The 18187-nt window shown below is 44.6% G+C and overlaps 1 protein-coding gene across 7 annotated transcripts in view; it reads right to left on the minus strand.

Moving 5' to 3' along the window:
- Positions 1 to 18187, minus strand: part of LOC126086036 (zinc finger protein 350-like) — a 319021-nt gene that overhangs the window by 154288 nt on the left and 146546 nt on the right. For 2 of the 7 annotated variants that reach the window (XR_007519393.1, XM_049902011.1), the window contains exon 1: positions 1820 to 1946. The exons of 2 other annotated variants lie outside the window; for them this stretch is intronic. The gene's annotated coding sequence lies outside the window, so the exon portion shown is untranslated. Of the gene's footprint in view, positions 1 to 1819; positions 2053 to 18187 lie in introns of those variants that run through there. 3 more of the 7 variants (XM_049902014.1, XM_049902020.1, XM_049902018.1) reach the window with 3 other exon arrangements.

The following is an 18187-nucleotide window of genomic DNA, read 5'->3' on the forward strand; positions in this document are numbered from 1 at the left end:
CATTTTGCAGAGTTAATTTTTAAGTCCATGTCTTTCCGTTCACATTTTACTATAAGTGGCAAGGAGAAACCTCATGGTCCCTTTTTCTTGCTTAGAAATCTCATCAGCCAGATATCCAAATTGATCACTAACAAATTCTACCTTCCACCAAACATTTGAATATAATCCAGGGAAGTTCTTTGCCACTGCATAAAAAGCTCTGCCCTTCCTCCACTGTCCATCATATGTTCATTATTCTCTTTTAAAGCCTCACCAGGAGCACATTTAACTTCTACCTTTCTAGCAACATTCTGTTGCTGGTGCCAAGTGTATTCTCTAAGACAGCAGAGATTTCTCTACAGATTGCCTCACTTCCCTCTGAACTGATGCCAAAATTGCCATTGCCATCCATAATTCCACCAACGGTCTCTTCAAGGCAATCTAGGCTTTTACAATTAGCCTCCTTAAAAGTCTTCCAGCATCCACAAATTACCCAATTCCACAACCACTTCCACCTTATATGTACTTGTTAGAGCAGCACTCCCACTTCTCCGTACCAAATTCTTAGTTATGGAGTGCTGCTGTAACAGAAATACCACAAGTGGATGACTTTAACAAACATGAATTTATTTTCACACAGTTTAGGCGGCTAGAAGTCCTATTTCAGGGCACCAGCTCTTAGGGAACGTTTCTTTCTCTCTGCCGGCTCTGAGGGGCGTTTCTTATCTCTTCAGCTTCTGTTTCCTGGTGCTGAGAGATCTCCATACGGTTTGGCATCTATCTTTCCCCATCTCAGCTTACTGGCTTTCTTGGTTAATCTCTTTATATCTCAAAAGAGACTGACTCAAAAAACACTCTGCAATGATCTGTCTCATTAACATAACAAACACAACCCGTTCTCTAATGGGATTATCATCACAGGCATAGAGGTTTGGGTTCACAACACATATTTTGGGGGGAAACAATTCAATTCATAACAGTCAGCAAAGCAGAAAATGTGCTTGTATGTGAAGTTTTGTGGGCCATAAGGTCAGCTACACAACGACCCACTTCTACTTCTGCAGTGTGAAAGCTGCCCTACACCGATGGGCAGAGCAATGGATTAGTTCCTCCTTCAGTAGTTAGCCAACTACCGGATGAGTGGAGAAAATACATGATTATCTAAACCAAGATTTTCGAACTACGGCCCCAGGAATAGACCACCTTCTGTTCCAGCAGCCAAGGTCCCTGGGCTTCCAAAGCTTCGACCTCACAATCCTCTGTACCACAGATACAAACCACCAAAACTAAAAAAAAAAAAAAAAAAGGGTAGAGTAGAACTGCCCCATAGGGTTTCCAAGTCTGTAAATCTTTACTGAAGCTGACTGCCACATCTTTCTTCCACTAAGTGACTGATGGGTAAAAAGCGCAGAATTTTCTGTTAGCAGCCAAAGGCTTTAACCACTGCGCCACTAGTGGTCTATTACTGTTAAAATTATATACCAACTTCACGCCCTTATTAACGCGAAACCTAAACCAGATACCCGATACAATGTCCATCCTACGGCTCCAACTTCACTGAGCCCCATATTAAATCCCGAACCCAAACCAGACACCGCATTCATCTTTAACACCACCTCTATCCCTTACGAGAAGAGCGATCAGCAAGCCTCCGTACCCTGACAGTCGGGACAGCCCCAATCTTTGCACTAAAGTGCCTGACCCCAAAGGCACTAGAGTCCCACCAGCTTCGCCTCAAGTACCTCCACCACGGCGCTCCCCTCGGGAGCTCCATGTGTCCTCACGACACCACTTCAGACAGCTACCTCTCCTTGTTTCAAGGACAGAGACACACACTGACCTGTTTTTCTCCTGAATCACCTGAAGTTCCGAAAAGTTGCAATACTTCCGTGAACTGCTTCTACTTCTCCACCCCTCGAGCAAAATCCTTGTCCGCCTACGGCGGCCGGCGAGGGTAGGAACTTTTGAAGGAGCGCGCACAAAGGCATTTCCGGCATTGCCGTACGAGGTGGTATGTCTGCGCCCTTCTTGTCGCGTCTGTATGTAGGCGGCCATATTTCAGTACCGGCCGTACGAAACAAACGGGGCCTTTTTTTGTGCAAGTAGCTAGGAACGGTCAGGAAAAGGAGAGAGCCAACGAAACTGTCCGATTACCTGTCTCCTCGACCACTGCAAAAAGTGGATAGATTTCCAGTGACTCGAGCTTCACAATGAAAACATATCACGAATCAAATTTCTTTCCGCAGTCAGGGCAAAAAAGTAATATGGCCGCTTCCTTAAATACTATGTGAAAAAAAAAAAAAAAGAACGGAAGGAAGGAAGAAAAAAATTGAAAAAGGGCAAGTGGAAGTTCAAGTGTCAGTACAGTGGAGACGCGCTCCTGGAAAGAATAAAGGGAAAGCGCTGGTAAGCGGACAACCGCAAGTAGTTTTTGACTGAAGAAGGCTGGCAGGAAGCGGCTTTAACAACAAAAAGTTTTGGAAAAACTGGTATTATATAGAGTGTCCATCACAGACAGGGCAAAAGAGCTAGTGGGAGAGGCCTAGGAAAGGCCACTACAGGTGAGGCCAGTGAAAGACAAGTAGATCCCCAGGCCTTTCTTCCTAGTCATTCGTAGTAAGGAAGTGCTACGGAAACCTGTTCAGCATCATAGAAACATTCAAGTCTCCACCGACATCCTGGAGGTGTCAGTGCTTGAGGAGCATTGGCCGAGAATCAAATCCTGGCCTCACACATAGTGGTTGAGAGTTCTCCCACTGAATCAACACTGCCCTCAACTTACTTCTCCTTCATTCCATTTTTCAGCCAGCAGTCATTAATGCACAGGCAATTAAGAATTGATATTTTTGAGAATTATCTAGAATATAGGTTTTTAGAGGTTGATGAGAAAGTGTTAAAAGATCAACGAAAAACACAACATATGGTACCACATACTGTTGATGGTATCTCAAAAATAATACTGGAATACTCCCTCTTCTCTGTCCTCATTGCTTTACTTCATCTCTGAATTACTGCTTAATTTGTCACCTCTTTGGTCCCTACAAGTGAGGCTGTGACCAAAACATTACTCAAAATATTATACAGTATGTGTAAAATGGTAGTAGTACAAGTAGTGCCTGAAGTCCTCTTACTTCAGGAGGAGGAGGGAGACTCACCATCAGCACAAAACTCATGGTGATTCCTATGAAGTGGCAGTGAGACATATCTCCACTCTCCAACCTTTTTACCACTTCTGACAAGTCATCCCTACTATGGCACTCTCTACTTCTCTACTGTGTTGGATAATTTACTGCAATGGCCACACAGAACTCACTGACCATACTTACAGTTAACTGGTTTATTAAGGACGTAACAGGATACAACTTGGGATCAGGATCAGAAGGTATATAGGCAACGTCTCCCTTCTTCAGTGCAGGACAGCTCTCTCAGCTGCTCTCTGCCGTGCAAGCAAGCAGGCCTTCCTCTCTGCTATGCAGGGCTCTTTATCAGCAGTTTCAAGATAGGCCTCCGGTCAGCTCCCTGAGGACAGGCCTCCTCATGGCCCTCTCAGGACAGGCTGTTCTTGGGCCTACCTGCCTCCACTGATTCTGCTGCAGGACTCCTTCCAAGGCTGTGGCTGCCAGCTCTGCCACTGGGACCCTTCTAGGGCTGTCACTCTCAGCTCTGCCATCCGGCCCCTTCCGTGCCTCTTGTTGTCTTCAGTGTTACAACCCTTGACCAGTGTCATGCAGTGAACTACTTAATATGGCCCTTCTAACCATAGTTTGGAAACCCTGGTGGCATAGTGGTTAAGAGCTACAGCTGCTAACCGAAAGATCAGCAGTTCAAATCCACCAGGCGCTCCCTGGAAACCCTATGGGGTAATTCTACTGGGTCCTATAGGGTTGCTATAGGATCACTATGAGTCAGAATCAACTCAACAGCAACAGGTTTGGTTTTTTTTTTTTTTAGCCAGTTTTTGTAACTCGCACCAAATGACTAGATATGACTATGCAAATGAAGGCTTGTGGCCCACCAAGGGGATTGGCTTGCATGCTAACGATGTAAATAAAGTGCATGGCACGCTTGTGGGAGTGGGACCATGCAAATAAGATGTATGGAACCCTAATAAAGGGATTGTTCAGTTTTGCCATCCCACTAGGCTTAAAGGGAGACAGAGAGAGCAGATACAACACGAAAGACGGCTAGAGATGGGAACAAAAGACGACAGGAATCGGGAGACTGGCTGGAGGTGGCTGTGGTGGGGCTTGCTGACCCAAGGTGTAACACTTGCCCAAGAAGGCCCACAGCAGGGCCAGGCAGCTAAAGGCCCCCACGAGAGCCCTGGGACAGAAGGCCCCCAGCGGGGTCTGGTGGTAGCAAGGTCCAAACAGAGCCCAGCAGCAGCTAAACCCCACTATCCATAGTACATTGAGATAAACACATCACCTTTCTAAAACGTTCTAGTTTCATCTTCCCTTCTCTACACTTTAACTGCCTTCCCATTCATATACATAAACCAGTAGACTCTGGCCTCCTATCAATCATCTTGTTTAGTTAGCCTGGCTCCTGGCTTTGCCCCAGGCCATTTAAGATGCAGGTTTTTCCCCCTCAGCTTCAGCATAACAACTCATTGTAAAAACGGTGTGGTGGAGGTGTCAGATCTCCTTTAATTTCATGAGGAGAAAGAATCATTATCAGCATCAACAGGCCTGATTCCTATGAAGTAGAGGTCAGACATGCCTCCACCTTCCATCCTTAGCAACTCTGACACCAGCCATCCTCCCCACAACACTCTCTACTTCACTGCTGGGCTCCATAGCTCATTGCAATGGCCAGACAACTCAGAGATCATATTCACTGCTATAGGGTTTATTGAGGAAGTAATGGTACAACTAGGAACGAGGATTAACTTGAAAGTAAAGGGAAAAACTCAGGATGCAGTTTTTCAATCAGGACAGCTTCTTCTGGCCCTCTGCCACCAGGCCCTGCTGGGGCCTCCTGCTGCTGGGTCCTGCTCGGGGCCTTTTCGGGCAAAAGTTACAACTCTCAGCTCCATGGTTCAGCAATCCCACCACAGCCATCTCAAGGTGGTCTCCTGGTCCCTGCCATCTCCCACCACTTTTGCTCTTGCTACCGCTGCACCGCCATCTCTTGCTGTCTTCCGTGTTACAACTCCCTTCTCTTTCCATGTCTCCATTTAGCCTAGTACGATGGCAAAACTGTCCAATCCCCTCATTAAGGTTACATGCACTTTATTTACATTATTAGCAAGCTATCCAATCCCCTTGGTGGGCCGTAAGCATGTAATTTGCATACTCCCACCCAGTCATTTGGTGAGAGTTACAAGATCATGGTGAAAAAGGGCATACAAAAGCAATCCATCGCACTACATCCTGGCTGAAATTACATCTGTCCAGAAAAGCCTTCCCTGAAAATTCTTACTTTAAAATAACTTCTCACTTACTATCTAAACGTTTACTAGTTTTTTTTCTTCGTAGCAATAATTGCTTCCTGATGTCTTATTTTCCATTTTACTGTGTGTCTCTCTTGATAGACTGTAACATCCATAAACGCTGTTTCTTTGCTTGTTTTTTTTCCCCCAGCGTATCCCCAATTTGCAAAAGTGCCTGAAACAGTAATGGTGCTTAGAAGTATTTCTGAAGGACTGAATTACCCACTAACCCAGGATTTCAGACTGAGTTCTGAGATAGCAACAGCATGGCAAATTTCCATCTCTATTCCAATGAACAACACTCACTGTAATTTACCATATCGGATTAAGGAAAGGAAGTTTGGATAGAGAAGACTGTCCAAGAGTCCCATTCACAGTGAAATGAAATGGAATAATAAAGATAAGAGAAATCACATGTCTCAATTCAGCAGGTCGCAGAGAACCTGGGATCTTTGAACTGGTGCAAATCTCAAGATCGATATAATGGTTTACCCCCAAGACAACCCAAAAGGATTTCACCCCCTTCCATCTCCTATATACTGCTCCATTCTTAGAGTCCCTGTGTGGCATAAATGGTGAAGTGCTGAACTACTAACCCAAAGATTGGTGGTTCAAACCTACCCAGATAAGCCTTGCAAGACAGGCCTGGAATCTGCTTCTGAAAATGTCACAGCCTATGGAGTGCAGTTCTACTCCATACACATGGGGTCGCCATGAGTTAGAATCAACTTGACAACAACTTATAACAACAACAACCTCCATTCATAGAGATTAAGGTTCTTGCTTTGTGTTTTATTCTACTTATCCTGGGAATCTTTCTCCTTTCTGGTCTTCCATCTCTATATTCAGTTACTGAGTCTCTCAAATGACACATGAAAATATTTTTGGGGGACAATTCCATTCTGTAAGCTGCCTTGCAATGGCTCACTAACATCAATGACAAAACACTCTTTGATTAGTTCATGGAATCATTCATTCACTTTCCAAATCAATATGGACTTTATTATTTTTCTGAGTGCTGGAAAATATAAAATCATGTAAAGCAGTGCTTTTCAATATTTTCTGGGATGATTGAAATGATAGAGGTTCAGTACACACTTTCCAGCCATAGAAAGAGCTAAAAAGTCTTGCTCATTGTCTGTGCTGTTCTGTTTGGTAGGCACTTGTCACACATGTCTACTGAACATGTGAAATCTGGCTAGTACAACTAAAGGGAATTTTTAATTTTATTATTTTAAAATTAAAAGTCACAAATTTCTATCAGTTATTGATAATCTATTTGGCTACAAAAACTCAGAAAAGCCATAAAAATTTAAAATAATGGGATAAATAGTTATGGTGTAGCATAAGCATTTGTCTAAATACATGAGGGATAATAGAGTCAGCACAAAACTGGTTCCTATGAGGTAGAGATCAGACATACCTCCGCTGTTCAACTCCTTCTCCATTTCTGACACCAACAGCTTACCCCTGTGGCACTCCCTACCTCTCTGCTGGGTTGGCAATTGGTTTCAGTTGCCACACAAAACTCACAGTTTCATGGTTTATTAGGGAGGAAACAGGCTACAACTTGGGAATAGGATCAATTTAGAAGTCAGTAGCAGGATACAAGTAGGATGCTTGGTCAGTCAGGGCAGTTTTCCTGCACCATAACCCTTGGAACAAAAATACTCCGTGCTGATACAATTCCTGATTACTACCACAGACAGTTCTTTGTCACCAGAGACTCTCCCCTGTATGCAACTTCCACCACTGGCTCTCCACCATCGGCCTCTGTGCTGGTAACTGGTCTAGCTCAAAGCCAGTATGGCAGCTCACTCAGCTGGTCTTTGACATCAGTCTTCTCCATCATCGGCCTCTCTGCCACTAGCTGGTCTAGTTCACAGCCAGTGTAGCAGCTTGCTCAGCTCTTAGCTATTCTCTACACAGGCCTGTCAGCCATCATACCTCTCTGCTGTTAGACTTTCTGCCATCAGCCTCTCCACTGCTAACTGGCCTAGCCCATAGTCAGTATAGCAGCATGCTCAGCTCTCCTAAATGCTCTCTGCCATCAGACCTCTCCACTATAAAATCTCTTCAATGTCAGCCTTTCTGTCATCAGTCACTTCACTGCTAATCGGCCAAGTTCACAGACAGTGTAGCAGCTTCTTAGCCATTTTGCTCCCATGTGGCTCTGATTCATTGCCATCCCAGCTCTAAGCCAGCATCTCTTCTGCCATCCAGAAAGCCTCACCCAAAAGTCTCCATTTCAGCTGTTTATATATCCTAACTCTCATCAGTTGCAAGGTGGGGCCTCCCTCACAATACCAGAGTTCAGCCAATCCTTAATTACCCATGAGATGACAGTCAACTCAAGTCTTGTTAATTACTAGGCCAGGCTGGACAAAAATAGCTAACCATTAAGTTGTTTATGCCTTACCCAGGAAATGTCAATAAACCCGGGAATCCACTGGGCAAAAGTAATAAACCTTCTGGGGTAGAAAACAAGCTGGGAGACCCCCTCCCCCATGTTGCTTTTCTAACAAATTAGGGTGAGGTAACAACACCTCAGGGTTTAGGGGGGCAATCTCCCAAGCTGTTTAAAAAACAAAAAACAAGGCAAAAGGTGGCAAAAAGAACCTCATTTCACCAAAATAGCCACAAAAACTATCAAGGAATGCATAATCTCCTTGGGGAGATAATTTGTGGACATTAAAATAAATACCTCATTTCCTAGGATGGTTAAGTACCATCAAGAGGAGTCCCTTCCCCAAGAATCTGTGGGTAGTGCAAACGGTTAATGCATTCAGCTGCTAACCCAAAAGGTTGGAGGTTTGAGTCCACCCAGAGGTGTCTTATAAGAAAGGTCTGGTGATCTAATTCTGAAAAATCACCCATGGAAAACCCTAGGGATCAGAGTTCTAATCTCACACACACGGGGTCATCAGGAGAGGGAATCAACTCAATGGCAACTAGATTTTCATAAGAAATTGTCATTAGAAGTTTCTTAAGAATTTTCTAATTCCCCAAACTTCTAATTAAAATCTTTGTACCAATTATCCCATGTCTACTTCACCTTATGTAGATGTTGCATCATCCTTTGACTATATTAGCTGGAGTATCAAGATTCCAATTAAATATAATCCAACTAAGTCAATGCTGTATCCAAGAGGGTATAAGTATTTTCTTTTTTATTCACCACTGTTATCTTCAGCTTCTGGAAACAGGGTGTCTTAGTTATCTAGTGCTGCTGTAACAGAAATACCACAAGTGGATGGCTTTAACAAAGAGAAGTTTATTTTCTCATAGTAAAGGAGGTTAAAAGTCCAAATTCAGGGTGTCAGCTCCAGGGGAAGGCTTTGTCTCTCTCTGTCAACCTTCTCTTCAATCTTCCCCCAGACTAGGAGCTTCTCTGTGCAGGCACACCAGGTCCAAAGGACATGCTCTGCTCCTGGCACTGCTTTTTTGGTGTTACGAGGTCCCCAACTCTCTGCTTGCTTCCCTTTCATCTCTTGAGAGAGAAAAGCTGGCGCAGGCCACATCCCAGGGAAACATCCTTTACATTGGATCAGGGATGTGATCTTAGTAACAGTGTTATAATTCCACCCTAATCCTCTTTAACATAAAATTACAATCACAAAATGGAGGACAGCCACACAATTTGGCCTAACCAAGTTGACACATATTTTTGGGGGACACAATCCAATCCATGACGTTGGGCTAGGCACAAAGGCAGTATGTGAAAAATATCCATTACATTCATGAATACACTCAATGTTAAGACTATTGTTTCATAGGTCCCTCTTCATAATATAACGTTCTAAAATTGGTGGTAGACATTCTGGTTTTCAATTGAGCCTTCACCGTGATCTGGACAAACTGAACTGATATAAACATGCCCCAATTCCCACCAATCCAATATGGCCCTTTACCCACCAACTGGTTTGTCTTAGTTATCTAGCACTGCTATAACAGAAATACCACAAGTGGATGGCTTTAACAAAGAGATATTTATCCTCTCACAGTTTAGGAGGCTAGAAGTTGGAATTCAGGGCACTAGCTCTAGGGGAAGGCTTTATCTCTCTGTTGGCTCTGGTGGAAGGTCCTTGTCATGAATCTTCCCCTGGTCTAGGAACTGCTCAGTGCAGGGACCCTGGGTACAAAGGACACACTTCACTCCTGGCTCTTCTTTCTTGGTGGTATGAAGTCCCTCTCCTCTCTGCTCCTTTCTCTCTTATATCTCAAAAGAGATTGATGCAAGATACAACATAATCCTGTAGATTGTGTCCTGCCTCATTAACATAACTGCCTTTAGTCCCACCTTATTAACATCATACAGGTTAGGATTTACAACACAGAGGTAATAACATCAGATCACAAAATGAAGGACAATCACACAACACTGGGAATCATTGCCTAGTCAAGTTGACACAGATTTTGGGGACACACAATTCAATCCATAACACACCTCCTCTGTGTTTTTTTTATTTATAACACTTGGAGTCACCATGAGTCAGAATCAACTTGATGGCAACAAACAACAAGCAACATTCTAGATACCGATTATCTTTTGTGTTTTAAAAATTCACAGGATGTAAAGAATTTTTTTTTCCAGATGAGTAAAATATATTTAAAAAAAAAAAGTTAATGCTAAATGATATCAAAGTGTCAATTCGATAGTCTCCACTGCGGGAAATAAGGAAGTTAACTCATTAGAATGAAGGAAATTTTAGAGTTAGAACAAATGAGAAATTGAAATGGATGCCTTTGGAGAACCTCAGAGTGGGGCAAAAGACAAGCTAAGGAAGGAGATAAAGGCACAACGAGAGACAAGTTTACTGTGGGGATGCAACATCCATGGTGGAGTTGGATGTTAGGAAGTGAAATCAGTATTTCCCAATGGGGGAGAAATGTGCCGTACTCAGAGGACAGTTATGAATTCAAAGTTCTGTCTTTGGAGAGAGGCCTATAAGTTAAAATTTCATAGCAGGAGTGGTGGAAGAACATGAAGAAATGAAAGATTTAAGAATCCTATGAAGAAGCAGAAACCCTGGTGGCATAGTGGTTAAGTGCTACGACTGCTAACCAAAGTGTCAGCAGTTTGAATCCACCAGGCGCTCCTTAGAAACTCTATGGGGCAGTTCTACTCTGTCCTATAGGGTAACTATGAGTTGGAATTGACGTGACAGCGACGAGCTTGGTTGTTTTTGGTTTTATGAAGAAGAAAACTATGGAAACAAAAACATAAAGATGTATGTCAGATAAACAGAGATCTGATCACAGAAGACATTGTTGTTGGGTGCCGTCGAGTTGGTTCCGACTCTTAGTGACCCTATGCACAACAGAACAAAACACTGCCCAGTCCTGCACCATTTTTACAATCGTTATGCTTGAGCCCATTGTTGCACCCACTGTGTCAGTACATCTCTTTGAAGATCTTCCTCTTTACTGCTGACTCTGTACTTTACCAAGCATGATGTCCTTCTCTGGGGACTGATCCCTCCTGACAATATGTTCAAAGTATGTAAGATGAAATCTCAGATATTTGCAACGGTTTCTTCTCATTTTGAGTCATGCCACATCAGCAAATGAAAGTCCCGAAAGCTTTACTCCATCCACATCATTAAGGTCAACTCTTCTTTGAGGAGGCAGCTCTTCTCCAGTTGTCTTTTAAGTGCCTTCCAACTTGGGGGGCTCATCTTCCAGCACTATATCAGACAGTGTTCTGCTGCTATTCATAGGTTTTCACTGGCTAATTCTTTTCAGAAGGAGATTGCCAGGGCCTTCTTCCTAGTCTGTCTTAGTCTGGCAGCTCAGCTGTAAGCTGTTCTCCATGGGTGACCCTGCTGGTATCTGAATACCAGTGGCATAGCTTCCATCATCACAGCAACACACAAGCCCCCACAGTATCACAAATTGACAGACACGCGGGGGACAGAAGAGATAAACCCACCCGCTGCCATCGAGTCGATTCCGACTCATAGCGACCCTATAGGACAGAGTAGGACTACCCTGTAGAGTTTCCAAGGAGCGCCTGGTGGATTCAAACTGCCGACCTTTTGGTTAGCAGCAGTAGCACTTAACCACTACACCACCAAGATAGATGGGTATATTTTTCCCTAAACTCCTACACAGAACACGAGATCTCACGTGAAAGAGGGATACGTGGAGGCCCTGTTATGTATCCTCAGACCCCCTTCACAGTTTGACACCTTGGATTAGAATGTGACTTCCAAAGCTGTGGTGACATGAGTTCCTTTATGCAGCCTTTTGCCTTAATTCTTTGGAAAAACAGCTTGAGAGATTTTTTTCCCCTAAGCTGAGGAGTAACCTTTGCTCAGTTTTCTACCTCAGAGGGTTTGTTACTTTTGTCCAGGTTGATTGACATTTCCTGTGTAACCTGTAAACAAAGTGGTTTGATAATTTTTGACTGATCCTGGACTGCAGCCTGACCTGTGATTGGTATGCATCTTGCAGGGGCTGGTCAATATACTATACAAATGAAGTGACTATAGACTATTCAAAAAAAGTTACTATAGCCTACTATGCCAAAGAAATGTCTGTGGCCACCTGAGAGGGATTGGTCAGCTAGTGGCCCCTGCTGGGAGGGGCCATGCTTTGAAATTGACAAGGAGTTGTGTATATATGCAGCCAGCCCCACAGAGGTTTTTAAGACAGAAAGAAGCAGGACGGGTAGCAGAAGGAAAAACGAAGACAGAAGAAGTAGAAAGTGAGGAGACAAGGAGCTTCCTAAAAGAGCTGTATCGTGGGTCAAGGGCTGTAACACTGATGACAGTGAGAGGCCCAGAAGGGGCACAGTAACACAGCTGTTGGTGACAGGCATGGCAGGAGCCCTGGGGCAGAATTGGTGGTGACAAATAGCAGGGCCAAGAGGAGCTTGTTATGAGGGGCACCTTTCCTGAGGGGTCCAATGGGACCTAACCCTCAGGGAGCCTAGAGGAGCCTGTCCTCAGGGGAAATAGAGGAATCTGCCCTCAGGGGCTGGAGGGGAGCTTGTCCTCAGAGGACTAAAGGAGAATGTCCTGAGGGGGGCAAGAGGAAGCCTGCATGGCCAAGAGTTGCTGAGAGAGCTGTCCTGCACTGAAGAAGGGAGATTTTGCCTACATGCATCCAGATCTTGGGTTGTAGCCTGTTGATCCTGATCCCAAGTTGTACCTAGTTACTTCATTAATAAACCACATAACGATAAGTAATGTCTGTTAGTTCTTTGTGGCCATTGCAATGGATTATTGAACCCTGCAAAAAAGTAAAGAGTGCCTAGGGAGGATAGCTGATGTCAGAATTGATAAAAAGTTTGCAGAATTGAGGTATGTATGACCTTGAGGTGCAGTGAATTATTTAATATGGCCCTTCTAGCCATTCCTGGTCTTGTGACTCCCATTAAATGACTCTGTGGGACTATGTAAATAAGGAGCATGCAAAGATCAAATAGTTTGCTAAAGCAAATAAGGTACATGGAATGCTTCTGGGGGTGGCTGCGGTACAGTTAATTACTTAATATGGTCTGTTTTAGTTATCTAGTGTTGCTATAACAGAAATACCACAAGTGGATGGCTTTAACAAAGACGAATTTATTCTTTCACAGTCTAGGAAGCTAGAAGTCCAAATTCAGGGTGCCAGCTCCAGGGGAAGGCATTCTCTTTCTGTCAGCTCTGGGGGAAGGTTCTTGTCATCATCACTCTTACCTTGTCTAGGAGCTTCTCAGCACAGGGACCCTGGGTCCAAAGGACACACTCCCCTCCTGGTTCTTCATTCTCGGTGCTAGGAAGTCCGCATCCTCTTTGCTCAATTCTCTTTCTTATATCTCAAAAGACATCAACTCAAGATACAACCTAATCCTGTAGATCAAGTCCTGCCTCATTAACATAACTGCCTCTAATCCTGCCTCATTAACATCATAGAGGTTAGAATTTACAACACAGGATAAATCACATCAGATCACAAAGTGGTGGACAACAATACAATACTGGGAATCATGGCCTAGCCAAGTTGAAACAGATTTTTGGGAGACACAATTCATAATATTCTATCCTTTGGCCCCCCAAAATTCATGTCCTTGCCACATATTTTACTCCATCATGTCATCCCAAAAGTCTTAAACCAACTGCAAGTCCAAATTCCATCCTGGGGCCAAATTCCTCTTCATCCGTGAAATCTATAACACAAGTTATTTGCTTCCAAGGATGATGGTGGAACAGGCACAAGGTAGGTATTTCCATTACAAATGGGAGAAATTGGAGGGAAAGAAAGGATAACAGGCACCAAACAAGATCAGCAGAACACATTGCGTTAGCTCTCCAGACTTGAAAATAATCCTCTGTTCTCTGAGACCATTTAGGCAATGGCCCTCCTCTCCAGACTCTGGGCATTGGCCACACTTTCTGGATTCTGAGTGGAGGCCCCTCAGCCCTGGATATAAGCTCCACTTTCCAGGCCCACTGGAATGGCAACTCTGCTCCCTTGAGTTTGGGTGGACCCATTCTCCTAGTCTATCTGAGTGGTGACCCTACCCATTTGGCCCTGGCAGGCCCCACTCTTCTGTCACTTGGGGATGGCAGTCCTGCCCCCTCAGCTTTGGGCACAGGATCTGGCCCCATCTTGCTAGCACTCATGAATGCCAACACCACACTCCAGAACTGAGTTGGTGAAGATTTAACTCTTTAAATACTATAAATATTTCCCCCACACATCTGTCAATTTGTTGTACTGTGGGGGCTTGCGTGTTGCTGTGATGCTGGAAGTTAGGCCAGCTGTGTTTGACGCCATGAGCTGGTATAGATTGCTGCAACATGGTGGCTTGTTCTGGACTGGACTTCGCTTATGGAAGCAGATGCTCAAAGTTCCAACCTGAACAGAAGATTCTTCAAGACCAAGGAACATGCTTGTCTCCTTAGAATACTGGTTTGATATGAGCAATTTAAATGTTGGCTAAAATAAAGGAAGATAAAGGCATGAAGTGGCTGGCTTACAGCCTTTCATGGGTGTATTTACACTCAAATGAGGGGAACAAGGGAGGATTTCCACTGAATAGATTCCTCTTTTCCTGATGTGTCTGGGGAAGAAAGGGTGGGGGCAGATGCTGATAGGATCATATGATTCAGTTTTGTTACGTTGTCATCAATCTTCCCCTTGTCTAGGAGCTTCTTAGCACGGGGACCCTGGATCCAAAGATGCACTCTGCCCCCAGCTCTGCTTTCTTGGTGGTAAGAGGTCCCCCTGTCTTTCGGCTCACTTGTCTCTTATATCTCAAAAGAGATTGACTCAAGACGCAACCTAATCTTGTGGATTGAAATCCTGCCTCGTTAACACAATTGCCTCTAATCCTGCTTCATTAACATCATAGAGGTAGGATTTACAACATATAGGAAAATCATATCAGATAACAAAATAGTGGACAGACACAATACTGGGAATCATGGGCTAGCCAAGTTGACATACATTTTGGGGGGACACGATTTGATCCATAACATTCTACCCTTTGGCCTCCCCAAATTCATGTCCTTGCCACATGTAAAACACATTCACCCCATCATATCATAGCAAAAGTCTTAAATCAACTCCAAGTCCAAAAACCAAAAATTCCTCTTCATCTGTGAAATCTAGAATACAAGTTATCTGCTTCCAAAGTATAGCCTAGACATTTCCATTACAAATGGGAGGAATTGGAGGGGAAGAAGGGATAGCAGGCACCAAGCAAGTCAGTAGATTACCTCTTGAGACTTGAAAATAATTCTCTGTTCTCTGAGAGCATTTAACCAATGGCCCTTCCCTCCAGACTCTGGGTGTTTGCCACATACTCTGGATTCTGAGTGGAGGTCCCTTGACCCTGAGCTTCAGGCCTACTGGAATGGCAACTCTGTGCTTTCAGCTTTGGGTGGCCTCATTCTCCTAGTCCATCTGAGTGGTGACCCTATCCCCTCAACCCGGCAGGCCCCGTTCTTCTGCCCCTTGGGCATGGTAGCCCCACCCCCCTCAGCTTTGGGCAGTAGATCTGGCCCCATCCACTTGCACTTATGAATGGCAGCCCCACACTCCAGAACCAGTTGGTGAAGATCTGATTCTGAATCCGATGGGGCTGTGGCCCCACCCTTTGAAACCCAAGAGGTCATGGACCTACCATTTGAGGTAGAGACTGGTCTGCTTCTTTTTCCACCATTTTTTTTTTTTTTAACTTTTATTGAGCTTCAAGTGAACATTTACAAATCAAGTCAGACTGTCACATATAAGTTTATATACACCTTACTCCGTACTCCCACTTGCTCTCCCCCTAATAAGTCAGCCCTTCCAGTCTCTCCTTTCGTGACAATTTTGCCAGCTTCCAACTCTCTCTATCCTCCCATCCCCCCTCTGGACAGGAGATGTGGTCTGCTTCTTGTGTTCCTTGTCTCTTCAGCTTCTGCTTCCTGATTCCTCAGCCTCTGGGCACCTTGGGCCTCGCTGCCTGCATCAGCCCTGCTCATGCAAATGTTCCAAAGCTCTTTAGACCCTCCAACAATGGCTTGGAAGCACCTCACTCCACCAGTAAACTTTGGCTGGAAGGCACTCAGCTCTCTTGCTCCTTGGGTTGGCATGTCTAGCTCCACCAACAAATGCCCCGAGACACCACATGCTGCAAGGAAGCCTCCTGTACAAAGGTACTCAGCTCTCATGCTCTGTGGGTCAGCTTCTGGTCACACAGGTACCAGCCATTCAGGTCTGCTGCGGGTATTCATCTGATTTGGTCAGGTTCTCCAATAGTTGTCTTGGGTTCACCCTGCTTGGTGTCTGATAAAATTTAACTAAGATTATTCCCTTGCTCTGAGCCTCACGAGGTATCAGCATAGCAAGACCTTTGAGGGACTTTAGGTTCAGCCACTGTGCTGGAATCCAGCAGTGCCTCCCTCTTCATTCACTCTTGCACACTTACTGCTTCTACAATTAGAGCTTTTACAATCACAACTAACCCTGTTAACAATCAACACTCACGAATGAATCATATAGTCCTATCAGCATCTCCCAAAATCATTAAAAAATCAAGGAAAGAGAGTAGTTGTAGATTGTGAAACACTGTTTGAAAGAGAGGGTGGGAAGTGGAGGAAATGAGGATAACTTTGGAGAAAGAGAAGGCTCACTGATGGATTCACTGTTGCCGGGTTTGGTGGGTTGGGATGAGGTAAAGAAAGTGAGGTGTTAAAAGTTGCTGTTAAGTATTTGGCTTAGTATATTTGCCCCCATTACTCCATTTTTACAGACTGCTTGCCAGGCGCAGTTATAACTACATTCCGCCACCACCTATGAGGCAGATAATTATTTTAAAGATAAAATGGGTCACAGGTAAGTTCAGTAACTTGCTCAAGGCTATACACCAGGATCGTGGCAGGGCAGCATTCACACCCAGGCGGTGTGACTTCAGGACTCACTCCTAACCACTATGTGATAATACTGTCTCTCAGCCCAGAAGAAACTGAAGACATGGGGACAGGTAATGGGCGATCTTCACTACGACTATGAGGATCCCAGGTGTGGGAGCAGAGGCTGTGTATACCAGGCATAGATACGCAGTGTGCCTCCTTCACCTGAGATGTCAACCTTTGAGAGGTGTGTTTAACACCAGGTTTGCAGGGCTCCGGAAAGGCCTGGTCATCCTATCCTGGGACCTTTACTGATCAGTTCGGGGAATGGAATGATCTGACTTGGTGTAGTCTAGCATCAGGACTCGTGTAACTTCCCAAGGGATAAGAATCAGCATAAGCACAGAGTTGGTTCTTATGAAGTGGAAGTGAGACATACTTCCACTCTCCAACTTCTTTACCATTTCTGACACCAGCTGTTACTTCCACAGTACTTACACTTCTCTGTTGCCTTGAATAATTTGTTTAATGGCCACACAGAACTCACAGGCCATACTCACAGTTATGTGATTTCTTAGTGAAGTAACAGAAACAACTAGGAACCAGGATCAGGAAGCTCACAGATGAGGCTGAACAGCTCCCCAAGGTAGAGAAAACATCCCTCTCTTCGTTAGTGTAGGACAGCTTCCAACCAGGACAGCTCTCTCAGATGCTCTCAGCCATGCAAGAAAGCAGAATTTCTTAACCGTGCATGCAACATCTGGCAGGTCTGCTCTCCACCCCCTCTGGACAGGCCTTTTAAAAATGCCATGGGGGTGCCATCTGACCTCCTCTAACTTCACAAGGGAAAAGGAGAATCATGATCAACAGCCCAAGTGTGGACAGCAGGCTAGCTGAAAGCAAACAACATGTGAAGAAAGGAGATAAAGAAGATGATGCAACCTAGAGGAGAAAAACAACCTTATCAACAGAAGACACCGGGACCAACTAAGTCACAAGCAATGACTTATCAATACCAGCCAAACGGGCTCAAAGAGCTCCAACGTGTATAAAAGAAGGGACACTAAGACTCAGCTTTGCTCAGAGTCATAACCAGAGCCAACTCGGTCATACGTTGCGGACTGGGAAGCACTAGGCTGCAGCAGCTCGCTCAGGCTTACTCTCGACCTTCACCCTAGTTTAACATACGTTTCTTGCTGCTCCGCTATCTCGGTCATACGTTGAGCGTCGAGACTGAATGAGCTAGGAAGCAGTGGGCTGCGACAGCTCGCCTGGGTTTACTCCTAGTTCACTCCCGACCCAACACACGTTGCTTTGGCCATACATTGAGAGCTAAGAGATGATAAGCCCTTGTGCTCCAGAGACATGACAGAGATCCATGAGAGATTCTCGGGGATCAAGGCTGATTTGACATCCAAGCCATCGACGACGATGGCGTGGTCAA

Source organism: Elephas maximus, chromosome 11, assembly GCF_024166365.1.
Source record: "Elephas maximus indicus isolate mEleMax1 chromosome 11, mEleMax1 primary haplotype, whole genome shotgun sequence".
NCBI classification, from domain to species: Eukaryota; Metazoa; Chordata; class Mammalia; order Proboscidea; family Elephantidae; genus Elephas; species Elephas maximus.